The sequence below is a fragment of the Pelophylax lessonae genome, assembly GCF_965119305.1.
Source record: "Pelophylax lessonae genome assembly, chromosome: 1".
Taxonomy (NCBI): Eukaryota; Metazoa; Chordata; class Amphibia; order Anura; family Ranidae; genus Pelophylax; species Pelophylax lessonae.
In genome coordinates, this window is record NC_138768.1 from 420697558 (window position 1) to 420723451 (window position 25894).

The following is a 25894-nucleotide window of genomic DNA, read 5'->3' on the forward strand; positions in this document are numbered from 1 at the left end:
TATCTATACAATGCCCTTTTGGGATTACTGTATCGCAGTGATCATCTCTGTTCACAAATATATGTTTGTAATAGATTTGATGTATTCTCTTTCTTTTGATGTAATTTTTATGACACATATTTAATAAACTTTGTTCATTTTTTATACATCATTGTTTCAATATTACTTCTGAGAGGCACATTTAAATTCCCTCCTCCCCGATCTGCTTACCTGGTAGGTCTGGACCCCATTTCTTTCCAGTTTTTCCTTATAGGGGAAGGTGCCATTATATTTATAGATTTTTTCGGCCATTATCCCCTCCATACAATTTCCACTAATCAAAATCAAACTTATAAAAAGTTTTTTTGACAGCTGAATGTAAAAAAAGAGTTGCAATGAAAAATTTGGAAAAAAACAGAGAACACGCTAAAGTTTAAAAAACAATGGGGTGGGGCCCCACAAAATCCAAACCAGACCCTTACTAGAGCATATAGCCTGGCAGGTCAGGAAGGGGGGACAAGTGAGCTCCCCCCTCCCAAACCATACCGGGCAACATGCCCTCAGCCATGTTGATAGGGACAAGGGCTTCTTCCCCATAACCTTGGCCAGTGGTTGTGAGGGTCTGTGGGCAGGGGGCCTGCCAAAGGTCCTGGTATATATTGGGGGGGGGGGGAGGGGGATCCCATGCTGCTTTTGTCCCTAATTTTTTTACCTTCAGCTGTCAGTTGGCAACCCCTCTGAAAGCTGATGACTTATCGATTGTTAAGGACAACATGTTGTTTACTGGTTGTTAAGGAAGCCGGCAGCTGCCCATTATACATTCCATCATTTCCGCATGCCTCGATCACTACCTAACTACTGCATGCAATGTATTATTTATTTCCTTCTGTGAATTGAGTTTAATGCCTGTTCATGTGGTATTTACCGAGTGTTTTCAGTATTTCCGCAGAACAGTATAGTGAATTGACAGTTTCAGGATCACATCTAGGGAAAAAAAGTGTCTAGACACCTACATACAGCAATCTGGTTCTATGAATGGAGCCCTATATCACCAAAAGAAAGCTTTGTTTGTCCTAAAATAATTATTTGTAATACTTTTTTATCCTAAAGACAGTAATTGCCAAAAAGGACAGGTTCCTTGAAGAAATGTAAACATGCTTTAGGGTGGGGATCTTCAAACTTTGGCCCTCCAGTTGTTTAGGAACTGCAATTTCCATTATGCCCAGTCATGGCTGTGAATGTCAGAGTTTTGCAATGCCTCATGGAATGTGTAGTTCCGCAACCGCTGGAGGGCCGTAGTTTGAGAATCCCTGATCTAGGGTCTACTGGTGTGAAAGCTGAACTGGTTAAACAATATGAAAAAGCTGTCTGTAATAAATAAAAGACTGAAGGGTTGACAGGGTTTTCTTCAAAGCTTAATTGAACAAGCTGAAGTTAGAAGCTGATTGCCTACCATGCACAGCTTCATCAGATTTTGCACTTTCCAGTTTTAGCAAATCAACCCAGTGTCATATATGCCATGTTTGGTTTTTGCCCATTTACTTTACATTTCAAAATGTGTCATACAGCAGTTATGTGATGTGGGTTTTCCTTTAAGAGCACACATTCAGTACAATTGGATGTGCCTGAAACAGCTCAAGCAGTACCCTCCCACGGGACTCATAGATAAGATATCCAAGCTTTCCCAGCTGGCTCTTTTCAGTCTGAAAAGCAATGGCTCTACTGAGAGATGCTCTTGGATAACTTAACATCTCATCCTATTATGAAGCATAAGACAGTCAACTGCACAGAGAAACCTAATTTCCAGCACCTACAAATCATGTCCATAGATGAGGTCAGGCACATAAATAGACTCAAGCCTTGTTTGGAACATGACATTATTTTGCACAACCGCAACTACTTACTACTATATTTTAAAAACTGTAGCATAGAAATCTGAAGCAAAGTAAAGCTATTTTTACAGCAACCAGTTAGGTTGGATCCTTGTTTTAAAACAAATCTAAATATTTTTGGATAGCAATTTAACCTTTTTTTTTTTACATTTCCTTAAATTAGACTTGTTTATGGTTATTTATTAAAGTGTCTGTGGTGCCTCACATTTTAACATTAATTTTCCAACTTCCATTCTCTTTGCCAGATTAGAATTTTAAAACTTTAAAAAAGAGGGCCCATTTTGACAGCTTGTTTTAATTTTTTTTTTAATGAATATTAGATGAAATGTGTACTTTAGCAAACTTTCACATTAAAAGAGTTTAAAATTCACAGTGGTTACATTGAAGCAGCTTAAAGAAGATTGGAGTCTATAGGAGATTATAAAATTGAAAATACACAGTATGCATGAGATACTGCAGCTCTTAATAAATTTATACATTTCATGTGACAGAGCTAGTGGGATAATAAATAACACTAAGAAAGAATAGAAATCATTTTTGGTACTGATAGATTGATAAAACAACATACAATAGAAATTTCATTCTCTGTGTCAAGGTATTTGTCTGAAGCGTGTCTAATAGTGATGGACCCAAAGCTCGGCACGCCAACTTGAAAGAAGGCTCTAGCATGAAGCTTTAATTGTCTGTCAGAGGCGGAGAGGGTTCGAGTGACATAAGAGACAACAGCAGCTTTCAGCTTTTACCAGCTGCCACCGATTGACTATTTCCCAGCTTCATTTAACAATGAGCCAATAAAGAGCAGACAGATATCACCCGTGCTACTGTTAAAATGCAGGAGTTAAGGCTAAAGCAAAATTAACAAAAAGGTTCCAACTTGCAATAAAATTGCATCTAAAATGCATATCTGACCTATCTATTCTAAAAGTAAAATACAAAAAAAACTGTCTGAACTTTGTTAAAAAGTGGAAGCTTTCTGTATACTATAATTAGGAGGTTTTAGCATCAAATATATTTACATGTACACTTTTAAGTCAAAAATTACCCAGCTCCTTCTCTCTAACCCCCTACCACAATGTCTGCAGAAGGTAGCAATCCAGTGCCTACACATTATAGATTTGAATGGTACTTACCCATATAGAAGAAGTAACATCCCATTCAAGTTTAGTGCACAGGCACCTCAGCACTAGATTTTTACCTGACAGGCTGCAGACATCATGGAAGACTGCAGCCATTAGTAGATGTATGGACCTGCTTGTGGGCATCCCTTATGCACTGAGAGTGCTAGGGAGAAGGGCTGGGTGACTTTTGATTGAAATGTGTATATGTAGTTTAGATAAATGTGTGCCAACTAATGAGTAGGAGTAATTTTCACATGTGTTTATTAATTATAGACATCATGGAAGACTGCAGCCATTAGTAGATGTATGGACCTGCTTGTGGGCATCCCTGATGTACTGAGAGTGCTAGGGAGAAGGGCTGGGTGACTTTTGATAGAAATGTGTATATGTCGTTTAGGTAAATGTGTGCCAACTAATGAGTAGGAGCAATTTTCACATGTGTTTATTAATTACAGACATCGTGGAAGACTGCAGCCATTAGTAGATGTATGGACCTGCTTGTGGGCATCCCTGATGTACTGAGAGTGCTAAGGAGAACACCTGGGTGACTTTTGATTGAAATATGTATATGTAGTTTAGGTAAATGTGTGCCAACTAATGAGTAGGAGACATTTTCACATGTCTTTATTAATTACAGACATCATGGAAGACTGCACCCATTAGTAGATGTGTGGACCTGCTTGTGGGCATCCCTGATGTACTGAGAGTGCTAAGAAGAAGGCCTGGGTGATTTTTGATTGAAATATGTATATGTAGTTTAGGTAAATGTGTGCCAACTAGTGAGTAGGGGTCATTTTCACCAGTGTTTATTGCTCACAGATGTCATGGAACCCCCTTTGACAATTCTTGAATCTACTTTGCAGAAAGACAGTGCAATCCTTGTTTAGGCATTATCCGGGGTCATCATCTACATTCTGAACTAAGATGTTTTTTCAGAGATGACACAATTCTGTAAAACCTGGTGTCTGTGCATTTCTTGGCTGTGATCACAAATGTCTAACATAGAACTGCAATCTCTCACCTTGTGACATGTCCCAGAATTGCAATGTTGCAGGCTTGATTAATGGTATAGAAAAGACTGAGGATATACTTCCTCCTGCCTGCAGCAGACTGGTGACATCAACCTAAATAAAGGAAGTGTTTTGTGCACACTTGTTTAGTTACTAAAAGGTCCACTTTAGGACTTTAAAGCAGGGTACACACATAGGCCATTGGCTGATCGAATGCTGGTTTTCCAGCAGGACAGCTTGAGAGAAGCCAGTCATTAGACCAGCTTCTGTTGAAAAGACAGGTGTACACCTGGACTGAAATTCATCAGATTCCTGCTGAACCATTTGAATTTTGGTATGTGTATACTCAGTTTTAGTTTACAAACCAATTAAGTGATTCAACAACAGATAAAAGGAGCTTCCAAAAATGTCCTATTGCATTGTATTTGTTTGCAAAGATATCACACCAAAGTTTCAAGATAAAATCAGGTGTGTAAATATTTTCTTGCTGTGGCATAATTAGTGCTTGAGTGGCTGACATCCTTTTTTTAATCAAACAAGTGCTGCTTTGATTTACTTATAAAGAAAGAGAAATCCTCTTAGCCCAATAGTTTTCTATTGTTTAGACAAAAGCAATCCGTCTTTCATTTTTAATGAATTTTACATAAAACTAAGTAGCCTAATAGATTTATTTGCATAAAACTGCCTGCAAGTAAGATTGCCTATGGTTATGTTATGGGATAGAAAGATGGACAGTACTGTGCAAAAATGTCAGGTAGGTGTGAAGAAATGCTGTAAAGTAATTTTTTTTTTTTTCAATTTACAAAATGCAAAAGTGAGCAAATAGATGAAAAATCTAAATCAAATCAATATTTGGTGTGAATACCCTTTGGCTTCAAACCAGCATCAACTATTACACTTGTACACTTTGTACACTTGCACAAAGTCAGGGATTTTTGTAGGATTAGAGTCAGGTGTATGATTAACTAATTGTACCAAGCAGGTCCTAATGATCATCAATTTCATATGTTGGTTGAAACACAGTCATTAACTGAAAACAAAAACAGCTGTGTAGGAGGCTTAAAACTGGGTGAGGAACAGCCAAGCTCTGCCACTAACATGAGGTTGTGGAAGACTGTTTCATGTCACAGGTTATACACCATGGCAAGACTAACCACAGCAAAAAGACACAAGGTAGTTATAATGCATCAGCGAGATCTCTACCAGGCAAGGATTTCAAAGCAGACTGGGGTTTCAAGATCTGCTGTTCTTACTCTTTTGAATAAGCACATAGAAACAGGCAACGTTGAGGATGTAAATACAGTGGTCATCCAAGGAAATGTAACGCAGCAGATGAAAGATACATTTCAGATGTCCCTTTGACATCTGAAGGTGTCCAGCAGTGCCATCAGCACAGAGCTAACTAAAACCAGTGTAAGTTAATTGTCTAGAGAAGTCTGGCCAGAAGTGGTCTTCATGAAAGAATTTTGGCCACAAAGCCAAACCTCTGATGGAAAAATAAGGCTAAATGACTCAACTATGCACAAAAACATAGTGCAGAAAAATGGCAGCAGGTGCTCTGGATTGATGAGTCAAAATTTTAAATATTTGGCTGTAGCAGGAAGCAGTTAGTTTGTCTAAGGGCTAGAGCGGTACAATAATGGGTGTCTGCAGGCAACATTGAAGCATGGTGGAGTTCCTTGCAAGTCTGGGAGGTTCCTTGCTTGCCATTTCTCTTGCATACTTTTATTCACATGTTTAATTATTATTTTTCCAATATATTCTTTTACCTTTTTATAGAATATACACCATGGGATATTTTGGCCCCTTTTGGTTTGGGCTGCTCCCTTGCTCACCCTGGGGGTATCTACCCTACCTTATGATCCATGGTCCGCCCCTTCTGTTTTAGGATTGGTCAAGTTGCAGGTGGGTTGTTTGGTTTTACCCTATGCTCCTCCTTGTGATCCCCACATCTTAATGACTATTTATGTGTAAAAATCATTATACTTTTACTGTCAATATATTCATTCTTTTTTTCTTATTTTATGTCCTTATACCTGCGTAAATGCGGTGTTCCTCGAATCATGCTGGGCTAGTTCATGGGCATCAACATCCACTACATCAAAAACCTACCAGTTATACCATCTCTGGTCTATTAGGTTTGCTTGGGTGTTCGGAGTCTACCACCACTATGTAGGACACACTTTCTTTTGCCTATTATTTGTGCTACTCCTTGGTTTTTGTTTATGTTATTTGTAATACATTACTTGTGTTCATGGTAATACAGTAATTTTTTATATGTATATGGCTTTTTCAATAAAAAATGATTTTATATATACATTTAAATGTATTGGTCTGATGACGGTAACCCTTTAAAAGTCTCCCTGCCCCCTCCCTTTTTTGTTTTTTTTCTACTTTGGGACGTGGATACCTTTAACTTTAATTTCCCCCTCTTTTGAGCTAGTCTTCCATTTATCATCAATTGCAAATAGATTTATATTTTTATTTATGCAATATAATATTTATTAACCACTTCTGATTTTACCCTCTAATGCCCAGTCCATTTTTTGCGATACAGCATTGCATTACTTTAACTGACAATTGCGCAGTTGTGTGATGCTGTAGCCAAATACAATTGATGCCCCTTTTTTCCCCACAAACAGAGCTTTCTTTTGGTGGTATTTTATCACCTGTACAACTTTTATTTTTTGCGCTATAAACAAAAAAAGAGCAAAGATTCTGGAAAAAAAAAACAATATTTTTACTTTCTGCTATAAAACATTCCCAATAAAAAATTAAAAAATCGATTTTTTTCATCATTTTAGGCCAATATGTATTCTGCTACATATTTTTGTAAAAAAAATCCCAATAAGTGTATATTGATTGATTTGTGCAAATGTTATCACGTCTACAAACTACATAGTTACATAGTAGTTAAGGTTTAATAAAGACAATATTCCATCCAGTTCAACCTGTGTAGGTGTGTATGGCCATAATCATTTCCCATACCCCTGAATGTTCTGATCCTTGAGATGTATGTCCAAGAGTCTTTTGAAAGTAGCCATACTTCCCACATTAACTACCTTTAGTGGCAGAGAATTCCACAGTCATGTAGCCCTAACAGTAAAGAACCCCCTGTGTTGCCTGAGGTTAAAACGCTTTTCCTCTAATTGCATTGTATGGCCTCGTGTCCTCATACAATCCTTGTGACTAAATAGTAGATTTATGTAATTTCTATTTATTTATTTATTTTTACAAGTAATGGCGGTGATCAGCAATTTTTAGTGGAACTGTCACATTGCGGTGGACAGATCGGACACATAACTGACTTTTTTGACACTTTTGGGGGGACCAGTGACATTACTACAGTAATCAGTTCTAAAAATATGCACTGTTACTGTACTATTGACACTGGCAGTGAAGGGGTTAACATCAGAACGATCAAAGGGCTAAATGTCTCCCTAGGGGGTGCTTTCTAACTGTGTGGGGATGGACTTGTTTCTTTCCTAATAGAAGGAACAAAGGATCCCTGTGTTCATCACTGGCAGAACAGTGGTCTGCCATATTTACGTCGGCAGACCACCGTTCTGTCTCCACGGGGAGCAATCGCGGGTACCCAGCGGACATCAGCGACCCGGTGATTGTCTCCCCTGTGGCCTCTGTGCCCCCACTAGCTGTCCCACAAAATGACGCTGACCAACAAGGCAGTTTCAAGACAAAAGCTGCCTTTCAATCATGCTGGAAGCTGCCATATGAGTCAGGAGATAAATGCGGTAAACTATTAGCAAAAACCCTTAGAGAAACCCAGCTTAAGATCCTCCACAGGGCATATATCCCTTTTCTCTCTGGCAAGGATGACCCACTCAGCAGACAATGCCCATATTGTAGAGCTGACAGACCCAACCTACATCATAGGTTCTGGAGCTGTTCTTTCATCTCCGCCTTTTGGGACCAAGTACTCTCTCTCATTAAAAGGATTACCATCATTCAGCTCCCAAAGGACCCTCTCCTCCTCATATTCGGTAATTGGGACAAGCAGCTTCAGATATGGACTGACCGCCCACTACCACATCCTCGTTTGTGGATTCTAACTTGTCTACTTGTGGCTCGCAGAGCTATCCTTGCGAACTGGATTTCTCCGGTGTGCCCCTCTATCTCGCAAACTATTCAGGAATTACACAATCTTCTCATCAAGGACCGCATTAACACGGATTTTAACCATCAACCATCCTCTGACCGCTTCACTACCAAATGGCAGGACTTTCAGGACTCTATTCCCTGGGACGCGGCTTTGGGTCCAGTCAACACATCCTTTCAGTACTTGCTCCCGGGGCAGGGCAAGAAGTCGTAGGCCGGATTGGTTTAGTTTCTAGCCTCTAGATTCCCCCTCCCCCCCTTATTTCTCTTTCCTGTTTCCTTGTTGGTTCCCCCCCCTCCCCACTACTATGCTACATTTTAGGGGCGCTTTTGCAATGATCCATCCAACTAGGTTTCTAGTGTGTTTGCAATACTGCTCTAACCTTAATTTGTCGTTCTTGTGTTTCTGACTATTACTTCATGCATTACTTCTGCTTGTTCTATTGTTATGGAAAAAGTGTTGTTCGCCACATATATGCTTTACCTTGTACCGCCTATTGGTTTATAATAAAGTTTTTTGAAAAAAAAAAAAAACCCTTAGAGAACACCGTACTGCGACATGCATCCTCCACACAGAGAGGCATTTACACATACCTTTAGAGAATATCACTCATCCATGTATAACCTCTCTACTGTTTCTACGCCTGCATCCTCTATAGATTCCTACCTCTCCTCCACACATCTCTCGTCTCCCCAAAACGACAGACCCTGGAAGCTCCTGCCTCTTTGGAGGAATTACAGGCAGCAGTTAAATCTACAAAATTTGGGAAAGCACATGGCAAAGATGGCTTTACCATCCAATATTACAAAACGCTTCTCCCCCTACTGTGCTCTTATGTGCTTAAGCTGTTCAATGGCTAAGGACAGTAGTCTCCTTCACCCCAGATGCCCTCCTGGCCCACATCTCAGTAATCCCGAATGAGGGTAAGGATCTATCTGCTTGCGGCAGTTATAGGCCGATCTCCCTACTCAATGCCGACTTGGACCAAGTGGGCTTCATTTCTTCTAGGGAGGCGAAAGACAACACTGTCAAAGTTCTTAACTTGGTCCATTTAGCCAAACATCTCCGTGTGTCTTTCTAAGTACAGAAGCGGAAAAAGCCTTTGACAGGGTCATTTGGGATTTTATGTTCGTAGTTCTGCATAATGTGGGCTTTGGTACACGCATGCTTCAATGGATACTAAGTGTATACTCCACTCCATGGGCTTCAGTAAAGGTTAAAGGGGTATTCTCAGAACCGCTCACCATATCCAATGGTATGCTTTAGGGCTGCCCTCTGTCACCCTTGTTATTGGCTTTATACCTAAAGCCCTTACTAAACAACATACTTTCAAACCCCAATATCTCTGGCCTACGCATAAGAGAACACATTCATAAAATCTCAGCATACGCAGATACGCAGACCACCTACTCTTTTCTCTAACATATCTCCTTACTGAACCTCGTAAAAGAATTTGATAGATACGGTGCTGTTTCACATCTAAAAATTCATTTTTCCAAATCAGAGGCTATGGGAGTAGCCATTCCCCTACTCGCTGTGCTTGAACTTTAAATGGACGTCCACCGCACTAAAATACTTGGGAACACTCATTCCACCAAATCCAGCAGATGTCCTTAATCTAAACTTCCTGTCCCTACTAAGCAAAGTCCGTGCCCTCATAGACAAATGGAAATCGGGCCTGCATTCTTGGTTTGGCCACTGCAACATTATTAAGATGAGTATCTTACCAAAGTTCCTATATCTATTCAAATCGTCCAATCTCCATCCCCTCGACCTTTTTCAGGCAAATGAATGCACTTTTCACCAAGTATATTTGGGCTAATAAGTGCCTCAAACTCTGTAGATGTCTCCTGACACTACCTAAATTTCATGGTGGTGTAGCTATCCCAGATACTCCCAAATACTATCAAGCAAGATTAGGCAGATTAGGCAGATTGGTCGACTGGTGCAGACACGGGCATCTCAAATTGTGGACATCCATTGAACAACATTGTAGCCCTATACCCTTGAATAGGTGCTTTAGGACCCTTCCGACCTCCCTCGAGTTAGACCCTACTATAGGCTCTACCCTCCAAATCTGCTGCACAATGTGCCAAAAATCTGAACTTTCCTCCTTTTACTCTCCACTTTTCCCCATATTGGGGAACCCTGACTTCCCTATCAGCAATGAAGAGGGTGCATTCTTTAACCTCCTGGAGCAGGGCTGTTTTAAGGCTTCCCACCTCTTGGTCTTGGCCTTCGATTCCTATTCTGACTAACCCACTTGGACAGTATCATTTGAATTCATGGCAAGAGCTTCAACTTCAACATTACCTTAAATCCTTAGGCCCTCCGTTACCTTTCTGCCGTCAACAGACGATATTCGAAGAATATTGCTCTGACAGTGACCCCCTTCCCCGCACACTATCCAAGATGTATGCTCTACTCATAGCCCCACCTGTTAATTTTATGATGCCTGGTATAACTAAATGGGAAAGGGCACTTGCTAGAACTTTCACAACCACCCAAGGACAAAATATTACTCATTTCACCATAAAGTCATCCATCTGCACTCGCATGCAAGAAACACATTACAAGCTGCTGACACACTGGTACTACACCCTGACGGTCCTCTGCAAATACTTTCAGCAAACCTCAGATCACTGCTGGAGAAGCCGGGAGGAACCGGGGACCATACTCCATATTTTTTGGAGCTGTCCCAAACTCAAACCATACTGGACAGAGGTACGACAGATCACACAGAAGTTTATTGACTTTCCGATCCTGCCTTCTTTTTGCTACACTGCAATCAAATTCCTCTTAAACAATATAAGAAATCAGTTTTTTACGCCACCTGCCTAATGCTGCCAAAGCCTGCATCAGTCTCTGCTGGAAGAGTACTAGCCCTCCCTCCATTGCCATGTGGCTCAACAGAGTCAGGAACATTAATGCCTCGGAAGACCTGGTACTGACAGCACAGAATAGTAGGGAACAATATACCAAAACGTGGTCATATTGGAACATGTTTATTTACTCGGATGATGGTAAAACCCTATTGGGAAATCAACCTGGAGATTGAGACCCCGATACCCCAACTCTCTTAATGTGACACACACACCACCCATAGCACAAACATCCCTTCACTTCTCCCTCCTCCCCTTTTTTTTTTTTTTTTTCTTCTCACTCTCTCTCCTCTTCTCTCTTTTCTCCCTCTCTCTCCCTCCCCCTTTTGGGACTATTTCTGTTCTACGCCTGATTGGCACCCTTTCCTGCCTTTACTTTTTCTACGAAAAATATAATTATCCTTTATATCTTGAAGTTTACATCTTCTGGAAAATGTTAGTTAAGACAGTCTAATTACTTGCCCTTGCCTCTTACGCCCCTTTCACACGGGCGTTCCGTATGTCCGTATATCACCCCATCCGTTTGCGGGTGATATACGGACATGATGCATGTCAATGGGATTGCGGATGTCAGTGGATGACCAACCGCTGACATCCGATTTGCGTCCTTTTAGTTCTGTTCCGTTTTTTGGAACGGAACAGAACCCTATTTTTCTTCCGTTTAAAAAACGGAAAGGACGCAAAATCGGATGTCAGCAGTGTCACCCGCTGACATCCGCAATCCCCATAGACATACATTATGTCCGTATATCATCCGCAAATGGATGGGATGATATGCGGACATACGGACCGGATGACACAAGTGTTATCCATGTCCGTAAAAAAAAAAAAATAAAAAAAGTGCCGCAGCGGACGAAAAAAACTGAGCGGCCGTGTGAAAGAAGCCTTATGGCATTTCTGAAACTGTATTTTTTATATCTGTTCAACTGTTGACTGTCATACCTTTGTGCTAAATAAATAAAGAATTTGTAAATCGTGTTTTCAACTATCTCATCTGTCTGTATAACTCAACTTGAGCACGCTATATAAAACATGCAGATTTTGCATTTAATAAACTGCCTTATTAAAAAAAAAAAAAAATACTGCACTGGAAATATATGCAGGATATAGCTGCTCCATACAAACAATAAGCAGAGTAAAAACAGAGTTTAATATTCCCATGCGGCAGGATTTTGAGCAGTAAAATTCCTAACCCTGTGTTTTATTATCCAGGAAGAAAAGCAATATCAAGAACAGACTGATCTGCAGTCAGACAGAATCATTTTTCTTAACTGAAAATCGAGTGGTGAATCTCTGTAATTATTTGTTTAATTGTTCTGGACACAGTACAATAGTATCAGCGTATTCCCCATTACATTCTGCACATGTCAAAGGGAACTTATGCCACATCAAGCTGGAAAAAAATGTCACTGTGAAAGAACTAAGCAGCTGGTGAGTTTATTTCTATCCACTAAAGCATTATTTCATTTTCGGCTTCATATCACCAGTAGAAAATTGAAGTAAAAAATTGCTTTGGAAAGATGCACAATAGAAACCCACTAAGGTGGTGATTGCTTTTCTGGCTATTTGTGGCTGCCCATAACTTGTACTGCACAAAGAAAGCCAATTGATTTTTTTTTAATCTGGGATCAGTAATTGCACCGTTTTGTAATCGCTCACCAGTAAAAAGCTACTGTATTCGTTACTTAAAGACACACAATTACAGCTATGTATATCACTAAAATACACTAAAACACTAGGTAATGCAAATTATAATCAGGTGAACTGACAACTTTAAAATAGATATTAACTGGGGAATTTTTAGTTTGCTTAGTACTGTGCTTGAGGTGATTGTAGCTACAGCTAGCGCACTTTCAACAAAAACAACAGAGTACTGTCTGTGATACTTTTTTTTATTTGCGCTAACTTTTAGATTTTTAGGACAAGATTTCAAGGTTTACCTTCTTTTTCTCAGGTGTACTCCTGTCCATGATACTTTTTTTTTTTCCGCACAAACATTTAGCAACATTTTTATGACAAGTTTTTGGGGTGTACCCACTTCTTCTAATGTCCAAGCAGCACTGCCTGGACTTTAGAAGAAGGCAACACACCCTGAAAGCTTGTCCTAAAAATTTGAATGTTAGTGCAAATCAAAAAAACATATCACCAACAATACTCAATTGTTTTTGTCTAAAGCACAGTATCATAAACAACGGCCATTGTCCGCCGGTCACTTGCGATCGTCGGGTGGAGAGGGAGAAAGGCAGGCGGCTGATGTAAACAAGACACCTGTCATTCTCCCCTGTGTAGAAACAGTGATCATACGGTTCTACTATGTGTGACTGTTGATCACTGTTCCTACAGCTCAAGCCACAGCCAATCACAGTAAGAATCACGCCCCTAGGGACACACACCACCCCTCCCTCTCAAAAAAAGTTAGCCCCTTCACTACCAGTGTCATTTTACAGTAACAGTGCATATGTATAGCCCAAAAGTGTCAAAAATGTCAGTCAAGGGTCCGATCTGTCCGCCCCAATGTAGCAATCCCGCAAAAAAATTGCAGATCGCCGCCATTACGCGTTAAAAAAACCCCAAAAATGACAAAAATCTTTCCCTTTGTTAGTAAACGCGATAACTTTTGCGCAAACCAATCAAAATACGCTTTTTGCATTTTTTTTTTACCAAACATATGTAGCATAAAACAAATTGGCCAAAAATGTTAAAAAATTTAGATTTTTACATTTTTTTGGGGGGGAATTTCATATAAAAAATTTGAAAAATATTGTTATTTTTGCACAATTGTCGCTCTTTTTTTGTTTATAGCGCATGATCAAAAAATCGCACAGGTGATCAAATACCACCAAAAGAAAGCTCTGTTTGTGGGAAAAAAAGGACGTCAAATTTGTTTAGGTACAGCGTCGCACGATCGCGCAATTGTCCGTTAAAGTCACGCAGTGCCGAATCGCAAAATACCCCCTGGTCAGGAAGGGGGTAAAATCTTCCGGGGCTTAAGTGGTTAGAAAATGGAGCAGATGCTGCTGCTAGTTAAGAAAAAGGGGCACACGCCCCTTTGTTAATTAGGAGCAATCAGGTTTCTGTTCTGCCGCAGCGACAGGCACAGAACACAACAGAGAGTAGCTCCAATCTCTCTGTTTCCTCCCCCATCCCCTGCTCAGCTCAGAGTTGAGGGAGAAGGAGCATTGTTAACCCTGTGCAGTCTCTGCTTTTACTGTGTAATCACTAACCAAGCAGGGAGAGGGATATGAGCTTCCCACTGACAGCTCACATCTCGTATGGTATGGTTGCAACTGGTCGGGACCTGTGCCCTTTTCTATATGGGAAAACTTCCATATTCCCTCTGTTAATAAGCTACAGACCTGTGCTGGTTTATAGAAACTGGTGCAGATGGATCAGATAGACCTGAAAAGTTAACCTGCTTACTTAATGTGGTGCTTGTCATTCCTGACAGATTCCTGTGTCCTGTTAATTTTTTAGTTTGTGTCTCATTGCTGCTAAACTCCCCCAGTCTCTCTTAGCTTTTTTTCTGTCTCATTCCAGCATCTATTAGATATAATTTCTAGGGACCATATTACTTATAGTGACAATTGCGGGCCAAGCTTATGTAATGTTCATTGACACCACTAAATGTCATCTCCACCAGGGGTACATGTGACAGGATAACAATGTCAACATTCATATTTGCCAGCACATCATGGATCACAAATGTTGTCCTGATGGCTATTTTTTATTAAAGAATGATCACATCACAGAAAGAAAGGGTGACAATATAGGAGCAGTTTTCACCTAATAAGAGTAAGGTCTTGAGCACTGTAAGTTCAAAGGCAATTTTAGCATACCGATAGGTTCTTAAAATAGCGTTAGTTTGAACTACCTGAATTTGTCACCTGAATCAGTAATGTTACAGAAACTGGTGCAAATTAGTATTAGATGCAGGGAGTTCTAAAGGAAACTCCCCAAAAAATTGTCATTACTGCTTTACTGAATCAGAAAAGTACCATTACTATTAAATTCCCCTGAATGTCTCTCCTCAGTTCTGTCTAGTTCCTAGAATTCATCATTATTTTAAATAAACCTAATAATAAAGTTTTTTTTTTCAAGCTATTCTGCTATTTTTCCTTATTGTGAACTTAGAATGCAAATTTTTAAATACACATGCAGAACATATTGGAACTCATTTAAAATAACCAGAGCACAGATAATGAAAGTTGTTGCTGGAACAGCTAATTGGAATCCAGGTGACATTTTCCCAATGCAAGTTAGAGATTCAATAGCGAACATCTGGTTGTTGTGGGCAATTGCCATCTTTAGCATGAAAGCTACACAAAATTCTGTTATGTGCAAATTTGGGCACAAAAATCAAGCAAACACCCCTGAAAGCCAAAGGATATATTAATTTACATTACAATCACTCACATGCATTTATTAATTGGTAGAGCTAACTGTAGATCATTCTTATCATTTCTCCTAAATTCTTTTAGTGGCTTAAGATGGACAAGAAGACCATTTCCATAAACAAGCTGAAAGTTTAGATAAGTTCATTTCTAGCGTAGTCATCAAGGGTCACAGCAGTGATAGAAAGAATCAAACATCATGTTAGAAGATTCAAAAACAGTTCTGGCTTGTTGTTTGTGTGGCTTAACTAACATTGATATTGAATATAATTTTTTTTTTCCTTGCACAGTAATTAGCCCATTACATTTAAATGAAAATGAAAAAAGAAATGCTTTTGCTGTTTGAGAAATAGAGATGGACAAACTTTTTTAAAGTCTATGAGACCCCAACATGAAAAATCATAAGTCCCTGTTTTGAAGGATTATATGTAATTTATTGGCCAAAAAAGGGTATGGGGTCCCAGGTACTGCCCTGAGGGATATTTATTAATGCAATTTTTTTTTAAAACCATCATTTTTAAAGGAGCAGTGGTTTTAATGATGCTTAACCTCCACACTCAGGATTACCCTCAGGATTACCCCACAATCACACTTACCTTCCCCTACAATCCCCGCTGTCCTCCCCTGCCATCCTCCAGCCATCCTTCCGCTGTCCTCGCTGCGTGACTTGGCCGATGCCGGCACTTGTCTTCCTGTTCCCTTCCCTGCGAGCACCGCAACACAGGGGGGTGGAACTGGTGGGAAATTCAAAAAAGAAATAAAACAAATGACATGATACAGTGTAATCTGTTAGGATTACAACATTGTATCAAGCCATTTTACCACAGTTTTTCACCTAGCGGCTTTTCCAGTGCCCTGCCTGCACTTTTGTGGTTCTTTGTGCCTGGAAATTTGAGAACGTCCATGGCATCCAAAAAGCCTTCTTTTAGCTCAAAAATTCTTTTAGACGAATCTGGAAAACAGCAACAATGAATCGGAATTATTTGAACAACTGAGCGATAGTGATTCATGGGAAAATTTGTCATCGGGTACTGAAAGTGATGACAGCGACAATTCTGCAACTGAGCTCAGCGATGTGAGAACTTGGTGCTCTATTGACTGCGGTACGGATCAGGCAGCGCCTCCAAGATTCCTGGTATGGTGGCACCTGGTATGAAAGTTGACGTTGACCATGACAACCCCTTGGCATACCTACAATTATTTCTGACCGATGAGGTTATTGAAAAAATAGTTACCGGAACAAACCGGTACAAGGAGCAACAATTGGCTATGCATCAGAAGTTTTCAAGATGCAGAAAGTGGAAACCAGTTACCAAAGATGACATTTGGAAATTTCTGGGCCTAATAATTCTTTAGGCAGTGGTGGGGAAACTCCCGCAGAAGTGGTACTGGACAACCAATAGATTACTTGCCACTCTATTTTTTGGCACGGTCATGTCAGAGTACAGATTCTCCCTCATAATGAAATCTCTCCACTTCGAAAACAATGAAGAATTTGATGAAACTACTCATCCTGCACCAAAACTAAAAACAATTTGGGAAGTATATCAAATGATTCTACAGAATTTCCAACAGAGCTATGCGCCAGAAAGAGACATCAGCATAGATGAAAGTCTAATGGCCTACAAGGGAAGGCTCAGCTGGGTGCAATACATTGCATCAAAAAGGGCACAATTTGGCGTAAAATCCTACATGCTATGCGAATCGTCAACTGGCTACATTTTGAATTCAGTTACATACACTGGAAAAGGAACAAAATTTGATACAAAATACAGCAATTATGGAATGGCAGCATCTTTTGTTCTTTCACTAATTGAGCCATTGCTTAATCAGGGCTATTGTGTAACAACTGACAACTTTTATACAGCTCCTGAACTTTATGGGGTTTTACTGCAAAACAAAATCGAAGCCTATGGAACCGAAAGGGCTAACCGGCGGGACATGCTGCCAATGTTTGGCAAAAAGAAGCTCAAGACAGGAGAAATGGTTGCCTGGCAGTAAGGCAAAATGATGGCACTGCGATGGCGGGACAAGAAAGATGTGTGCCTAATGAGTACAGTGCATAATACCTCCACTGTTATGGTACGCATGAAAGGTGGAAAAGAAGTCATGAAGCCACAAGTAGTGATAGACTACAACAACACCATGGGAGGTGTCGACAGAGCCGACCAGGCAAGAATGTTATTGCCCAGCAATGAGGAAACAGAAAAATAAGTACTATAAGAAGATCTTCAGACATCTTCTTGAGCAATGCTTGTGGAATGCCTACATTCTGCTCAAAAAAAGAGTGATAAGCCTGTGATTCATTCAGACTTCATTTGGAAAGTTGCCAAACATATCTTTCTGAATCACCAAATACCGTCAATGGCTGGGAATAGATCTGGACGTTGTGCTGTTTGCGTTGTCAACCCAGAACGCCTGACTGGTCGTCACTTCATGGACTACACCCCACCAACTGAGAAAAAGTCAACACCTACAAGGATGTGTGTGGTTTGTTGCTCGAAGAGAGATGACAGTGGAAGGAAAATAAGAAAGGAAACCAGATTCTATTGTCCCGATTGTGATGTCGGACTTTGTGCAGTCCCATGTTTTAAATCTTTCATACCTGAGATGTTTACTAAACCATTATTGCAGTGACTAGTAATATCGCACCCCTTGTTTGTACACATTTCAGTGTTTTTGTTTTGATTATATTATTGAATAAAATGTATTATTATTATATTATCATTTATGATTTCATGTTTCAAACTTTATTATACCCGGGTTGTTTACTAGACTCTTGTTTGGACAGATTTAAGTGAGTTATTCCTAAGAATTACAGGCCTAAAATATAAAACAACAGATTTCCATGCCAGACAATGTACCGCTTTGAGATAAAAAATTCTGACATAATCAGACCGCCAGGGAGGTTAAAGTAAAACAATAAACTTCCGGTTCTGGCGCTTCATGAGTGAGCAACAGCGGCTCTGGCCAAATCTGCCTACAAAGCTTGCATTCTCGCGGTCACCAGACATCTTGCCCCTGCTGCCGCAGCACAAGTCCAGCCTCATGGACTGATTTGCGGCCCATAATGGATCGGGGATGTCTCTTACCCCTCGGCAACAAGGTGCTCCGCCACCCACGGCTCCCCAGCTAGGTAACATGGCCACCGCACTCTACGTGGGGAGGCACTTAACCCCCCCCCCCCTCCCTAGATCACACGCTGGCCTCACAAGAAGAGCAATGCCACCGTATGGCACAGGCTGTGGCTGCCATCCTCTCACCCACAATCACCATAGCAGTGGAGAGGGCGGTGACAGCGACCATATCCCAGCTCCGCAAGGAGATGGGAGATTAGGCAAACCGCCTTACAGAGGTCAATGATCGCTTATCAGACCTAGAAGATGAGATCCAGTCATCGCATGCCAGTGACAGAAAAGATATCCAGACACAGCAGTACATTTTGGAAACTAGAAGACCTTAAATATAGGTCTCGCAGGAATAATCTTAGAATTATTGGGCTCCCTGAATCCTTTAACACAGGCTCGCTGACGGATATCTGCACATCAAGCATCCCGCAGGTCCTAGGCATAACAAAGCCATGTATAACAGAAAGGGCACATCGTCTTGGGACCCCTTCAAACGACCGTCGCTCCCCCCGTCCAATTATTGTGCGATACCTCAACTACACTGACAGAACGGCTATTCTCAAATCCTTCAGAAATGCCAAATCACTACAGCTCGATGGCCAAAAAATAACTGCTTTTTGCCAACTATTCTCAAGAGGTTGCCCTCAGACACAAGGCTTTTCAGCCTTCCTGCAATGCCCTGTTCCACAAAGGCATTAAATTTACACTAGCTTATCCTGCTGTCCTCAGGTTTACAGACCAATCTGGCAAATCCAAATCCTTCTCCCACCCATATGAAGCCTCCGATTATATCCAGGCCTACCTCCATGTTATCATGGACACTCACCCACCTGCTGCTCCCTCCCTCTCACCCAATACCAGGGATCTCCACAGCCCTAAGAACGACTCACCGAAAAGGGCCTGTCTTTCTAATAGGCCCAAACAGGACAAACCTCATTGAGGCCCACCATGCCTGGGCCCCCGTAACCCCCCGCTGTATCAGATATCGATGAGAGAGCCGACTTTTCCTTATTGTATTACTCTCGGAGTCGTAACTCTAAATTATTTTTCCTGATATGCCCAGTTCATTGCCCCTCGCAACTTCCTAAGCTGTGGATGCGCTCAATTAAATGTCTGTTTAATGGTGTTATATATACACAGTATCTCACAAAAGTGAGTACACCCCTCACATTTTTGTAAATATTTTATTATATCTTTTCATGTAAAAACACTGAAGAAATTACACTTTGCTACAATGTAAAGTAGTGAGTGTACAGCTTGTATAACAGTGTAAATTTGCTGTCCCCTCAAAATAACTCAACACACAGCCAATAAAGCCTAAACCACTAGCAACAGAGTACACCCCTAAGTTAAAATGACCAAATTGGGCCAAATTTGTGCTTTTCCCTCCCGGATGTCATGTGGCTCATTAGTGTTAAAAGGTCTCAGGTGTGAATGGGGAGCAGGTGTGTTAAATTTGGTGTTATTGCTCTCACTCTCTCATACTGGTCACTGGAAGTTCAACATGGCACCTCGTGGTAAAGAACTCTCTGAGAATCTGAAAAAATGAAATATTCGAATGGCGAATATACTGAAGGCATTCCCGAAACATAGTGTCTCGAGGCATTATGACGAATGCCATGGGAATGATCCCAAAGGCACTGTTTTCTTAGGCATTGACAAGTTTTCGGGTAGTTGGAGGAGTAGTAACCATACCAGAGGCGTCTCACAATTAGAGACGAGCTGGATATATCGGTTGAAAACCTATGCCCCTCACGGGTTAAACATTGATTGGGATATCAATTCCTTTATCAACAATGCCTGATCGACTGGATGTCAGTATATTTAGACTGTTGGATATTTTGGTTACCAGGTTGTTACTATTTTTATTTGTGTTCTTACATTGGGGAAAGCTATTTATGCTTTTATTTTATTTTTAGGATGCTAAAATTTGCAACGTTTTGATGTATATTGGCATATTTTGCTTATATTTTAAGTCATGTTCAAAAGTTTTTCTTTTGTTATATCATGTTAATGTATGCTATATAACGGAGCACTCTCGGGAATTTTGTTTCTGACCAGTAGATGGCGGTGTGTCCGAGTAAGGTCTCTTATGACAGTATAGAGCATTGTTTCCATGGCAACTCATTTGTCTTTCCTATTGGAATTTTTTACAAATGTGGTTTCCCCTTTAAGATCAAATTGAGAATAGATGTTCTGCCCTTTGAACTTTAAAGTATATACATTCTTTGTGATCTTTATTAATATTCCATTGGTCCATTTCTGTTTGCGGGGTCCGATTCCGGGTTTGGTTCCGGGTATTGGTACGCAAATGGTATGCATCCGGTTCCGGGTCTCTGGTCAGCTTCCTTCCTGTCGAGGGTATGCGGTGACCTTCCCCTAATGGTTCAGGATTGGACGCAGTATGTCCCGCCTTGTCTCATCCAGCGTATAAGAGAAGACGCTCTGCCGTAGGCCACACCCCCTGACGACGTCACGTATTGACGAAACCGGTCGGAGGAGGAACCTGCGGCACGTCGCGCTGAGACCTACAAGGAGACACGGCAGCCATTTTTTCGGTTTGAAACAAAGTTCTGAGAGTATAGCTCCGAGATACGCTGTCATTTCTTCATGTACACGTGAGTTGCCACTCTGCTTTTATTCAATAAAACCTGTGAACGTACTTCACTATGGGAGTTGTCCCTCTCTTTCTCATGTACATCTGTTCCGGTCGGAGCTGATTGAGGGAATACTATGAGCCGGTACATGTTGATTTGGGCACCGGATAGACCACACAGGCTGACATTGATCCTTGTAATGGGGATCATTGCATATTGGTAAGGGGCCATTCATTATCTTGGTGGAGGTTCCTGCACTTGGGGCTTTTTCCAAGTTTGAAGTGGTGGACAGTTTCCCTTCTTTTGGAGCACTCTCTGTGATGGACTTTGTCTATTATATCTTATCTATTTTATCCATTTGAACATATGTATGGACTGTGGATCTAATATTGTTAGCGCTGCACCATATCCATTTTTCACATCTTCAAACAGAAGGTGGAGGAGCGCAAGGTCTCTAACATCCACCAGATCCGTGATGTCACCATGGAGGAGTGGATGAGGACTCCAGTGGCAACCTGTGAAGCTCTGGTGAACTCCATGTCCAAGAGGGTTAAGGCAGTGCTGGAAGATAATGTTGGCCACACAAAATATTGACACTTTGGGCCCAATTTTGACTTTTCCACTTAAGGGTGTACTCACTTTTGTTGCCAGTGGTTTAGATATTAATGGCTGTGTGTTAAGTTATTTTGAGGGGACAGCAAATTGACACCGTTATACAAGCTGTACACTCACTACTTTACATTGTAGCAAAGTGTCATTTCTTCAGTGTTGTCACATAAAAAGTTATAATAAAATATTTACAAAAATGTGAGGGGTGTACTCACTTTTGTGAGATACTGTATGCAAAATATTACCACTGTTGTTTCTATTGAGCAAGAAATACCTTAAACAATAGTGATGTTATGAGCGATCATTTTTTTCTCACAGTGCTTTCTTTATTCTATTGCCCTCTGTATTGAAGTTGTTTGATAAACACCAGCTGTTTTTTTTTTTTTTTTTAGTTTAAAAACAAATATAAAGAATACATTATATATTACACACATGTCATTTTTAAATTTAAGGCCAATAATTTTTGGCAGTTTTTAGTCATGCAGCAATAAGCTTTCTACAGTAACTCTGTGAAACAGACACTCAATTACATATGCAATATGTCAAGTGACATGAAAAAAATATATTGCTAAAGTCTGTTTTCCTCTTAGCTCATGTGTGCAACTAATCTCTTTTCTTGACCTAAAGGAGCAAATAACCATTGCATTTCTTGTGCAGCCCCACTGCAAGGGATCATTTTAAGGTTCCCAGAGTTGAGCTTTAGATTAAATACATAATCCTTACAGTAATAGTGTTTAACCCCTTGGAGCCTAAGGCTTTTTCTGACATATGTTGCTTACATGTTAAAATCAGATTTTTTTGCTAGAAAATTACTTAGAACCTAAAATATTATATACATTTTTTTAGCAGAGACCCTAGGGAATAAAATGGTGATCCTTGCAACATTTTATGTCACACGTTATTTGCGCAGTGGTCTTTCAAATGCCTTTTTTTGTGAAGAAATACGCTTTCATGAATTAAGCAAAACAGTGAAGTTAGCCCAATTTTTTTGTATAATGTAAAAGATGATTTTACGCCGAGTAAATGGATACCTAACATGTCACGCTTTAAAACTGTGCACTCGTGGAATGGTGACAAACTTCTGTACTTAAAAATCTCCATAGGCGACGCTTTAAAAAAATTTAATGGTTACCTGTTTAGAGTTACAGAGAAGGTCTTGTGCTAGAATTATAGCTCTCTGTAATGATCGCAGCAATACCTCACGTGTGGTTTGAACACTGTTTACATATGTGGGGCACGACTTGCGTATGCATTCTCTTCTGCATGCAAGCTCGGAGGAATGGGGCACTTTAAATTATTTTTTTTCTTACTTATTTTATTTTTTTATTTTTATTTTTACACTATCCATTTAAAAATTTTTTTTTTGATCGCTTTTATTGCTGTCACAAGAAATGTATATATCCCTTGTGACAGTAATAGGCAGTGACAGGTGCTCTTTATGGAGGGATCTGGGGTCTAAAAGACCCCAAATCCCTCCTTTGCACTTAAAAACATTCAAAACGCCCCAAGTGTTGCTGTTTTGAATGCTTTCATTTTTTTTTTTCAATCTGGCGCCTTTAAGGCTCCAGTACCCGGAAGTGATGTCATGACATCACTTCCTGGTTTTTACATCGGAGACCCGATCAGAGCTGAATGTGGCTTTGTTCGGGTCTTCGGACAGCCAACGTACGTGCCAGATGATCGCTCTGGTCTCTCAAGTCATCCCCTCCCACTCCTTGTAATGTCAGCTTCTCAGACATATTGGTTATCATTACAAGAAAGCTGACCAACAGGTCTAAACAACGGTTCCAGGGTGATGACTCTAGCTGCAGGCATTACCCCGGTACAACCCCCTGAAGCTGAGGCCGCATATTTGTATCCGTTGATGCTAAGGGGTTAAAAACAAGTAATCAATTCTGTATGAAGTATATTTCCATTCAGGCATCATCAATGTGCTGATTGAAATTTAGGGAGAAATGTAATGACTGAATTTACACATTTAGAAGTTAAAGTAATAATAGGGTGGCAAAAATTGTGAAATGCCATCTATTCTGGAATAAAGATATTTCAGAAAAAAAGTATCCCCAGAAGAGACTGAAGAGGAATAAGCCATATTGTGCATTCCTTAAGTAAAATGTTAACTGAGGAGGTTCAGTATCATTTGGTTTTAGGCTGTTATTAGCATACTTGTAAGACCTTTACTCTTTCTTGTCATTTATGCAGCCATCAAGGCAGTTTGGCAGCAGAATTGCTGCTGGATTGGTTATTTGAAGCATATGTGCCCCCTACTGAAGGAATTTTGAGTATCATCTGCATAGAATGGATACTGGAATTCAAAGAGGCTAATAGGTGGTCAAAAATATAGGTATGGATGGAGAAGAACAGGGATCCACAGACATAGACTTGTAGCACCCCAAGTGAAAGAGGGCAAGGAAAGGAAGTAAAGTAGGTACTATAGAGATCCAAGAAAGTACAAGAACAGAACTATCTCCCTTGCTCCCTTAATGACCAGGCCATTTTTTGCGATTCGGCACTGTATTACTTTAACGTAAAAATAGTGCGGTTGTGCGACCCTGTAACAAAATAAAATTGAAGTCCTTTTTTTTTTTGGTGGTATTTGATCACCTCTGCCATTTTTTTTTGCGCTATAAACAAAAAAAGAGCGACAATTCTAAAAAAAAAAAAAAAGAAACAATAATTTTCACATTGTGCTATATAAAAAAAAAAATAGAAAAATCAAAAATTTTCATCCATTTAGGCCAATTTGTATTCTGCTACAATTTTTTTTGGTAAAATAAATTGCAAAAAGGGTGTATTGCAAAAAGGGTGTTTTGATTGGTTTGAAGTTATCACGTCTACATACTAGGGGAAAGATTTATGTCATTTTTTTATTTTTTTTTATTTTTTTATTAGTAATGGTGGCGATCTGCGATTTTTAGCGGGACTGCGACATTACATCAGACAGATCGGACCCCTAAATGACATTTTTGACACTTTTGGGGGGGACCAGTGACATTGCTACAGTAATCAGTGCTAAAAATATGCACTGTTACTGTAATAATGACACAGGCAGGGAAGGGGTTAATCTAGGGATGATCATAGGGTTAATTGTGAGCATAGGGGATTATTTCCTAACTATAGGGGGAGGGGCTTGTGAAATGATCATAGAGACCTGTGTTCCTATATAGAAGGATCACAGACACTCTGTGATCATTTCAGAGAGAAGAACGGTCAGCTGTGTTTACAACAGCTGCCCGTCCTTCTCTCTCAGCGGGGAGCGATCGCAGGTGACTGGCGGCAATCATGCCCACCAGTCCCGTATATCAGCATCCCCGCTGCCTGGTGGGGGAAAGGGTACCACCGGTGTCGTGTGCGCTCGCCCCCCAGCACCACTCCTGCGACCGACGTACCCCTACGTTGATTCGCAAAGCCGAGCCAGCCTGCCGCAGTAAAACTGCGACGGGCAGTCAGCAAGTGATTAAAGGAGGAAGTTTTAGCAATCAATGCTTACCTTTCAATCACTCCCCACCCAATTCACCAATGGAGCAATACCCACAGTGTATATTGTGACAATATCTATCAACAACAATGCAGCTCTTGATTCCTGGATAGGCAAAACCAAGTCTTGGAAAATTACATAACCCTATAAGTTTAAGCTGTTATTTTCTCAGAACCTAGGTAATAGGCTGACATTGTGAAAGCTATGTATTCATCCTGTATTAAATCCCTTGAGGGCTTTGTGGAACAACATCAAATGTATAAAACTTTTACCAAATTGTTTTGGTGAGTCATTCCAGATTTTATATTAATTCCAAAGTTCTAGAACCAATGCAGAAAGACTTAGCTGTGCTATAGACTTTCAAGATTAAACTTTTATCGATCAAAGCAGCATCTATATTACACTTGCCAAATAAGCCAGTCTAAAATGGAAAACCATATTGTAGAAACATCACAGAGAAGTCTACATTCACAATTTAATAATCTTGAATTTCAGATATGCATACATCATCTTTCTGCCATATGGCTAAAATACTAAAGATGCTTTATTTCTTCTCATTATGTTTGATGGCATGTTTTAATTTTCACTCTATGCCATTCTAATTAAATGCAAATACCTCAACAGGGATTAACTTTTCTGTAAAAAGATGTATTGTGTTTATGTAGATGCTATTTGCTTTACAAAGCTTTAGTC

General features: G+C 40.2%; 1 protein-coding gene and 1 pseudogene across 2 annotated transcripts in view; one reads left to right on the plus strand and one right to left on the minus strand.

Moving 5' to 3' along the window:
• Positions 1–25894, minus strand: part of GRIN3A (glutamate ionotropic receptor NMDA type subunit 3A) — a 557215-nt gene that overhangs the window by 290636 nt on the left and 240685 nt on the right. The window lies entirely within an intron of this gene.
• On the plus strand, positions 16293–23973 carry LOC309544397 (piggyBac transposable element-derived protein 4-like; annotated as a pseudogene). The gene is made up of 2 exons: positions 16293–17120; positions 23926–23973. The product of its transcript is annotated as a piggyBac transposable element-derived protein 4-like (transcript).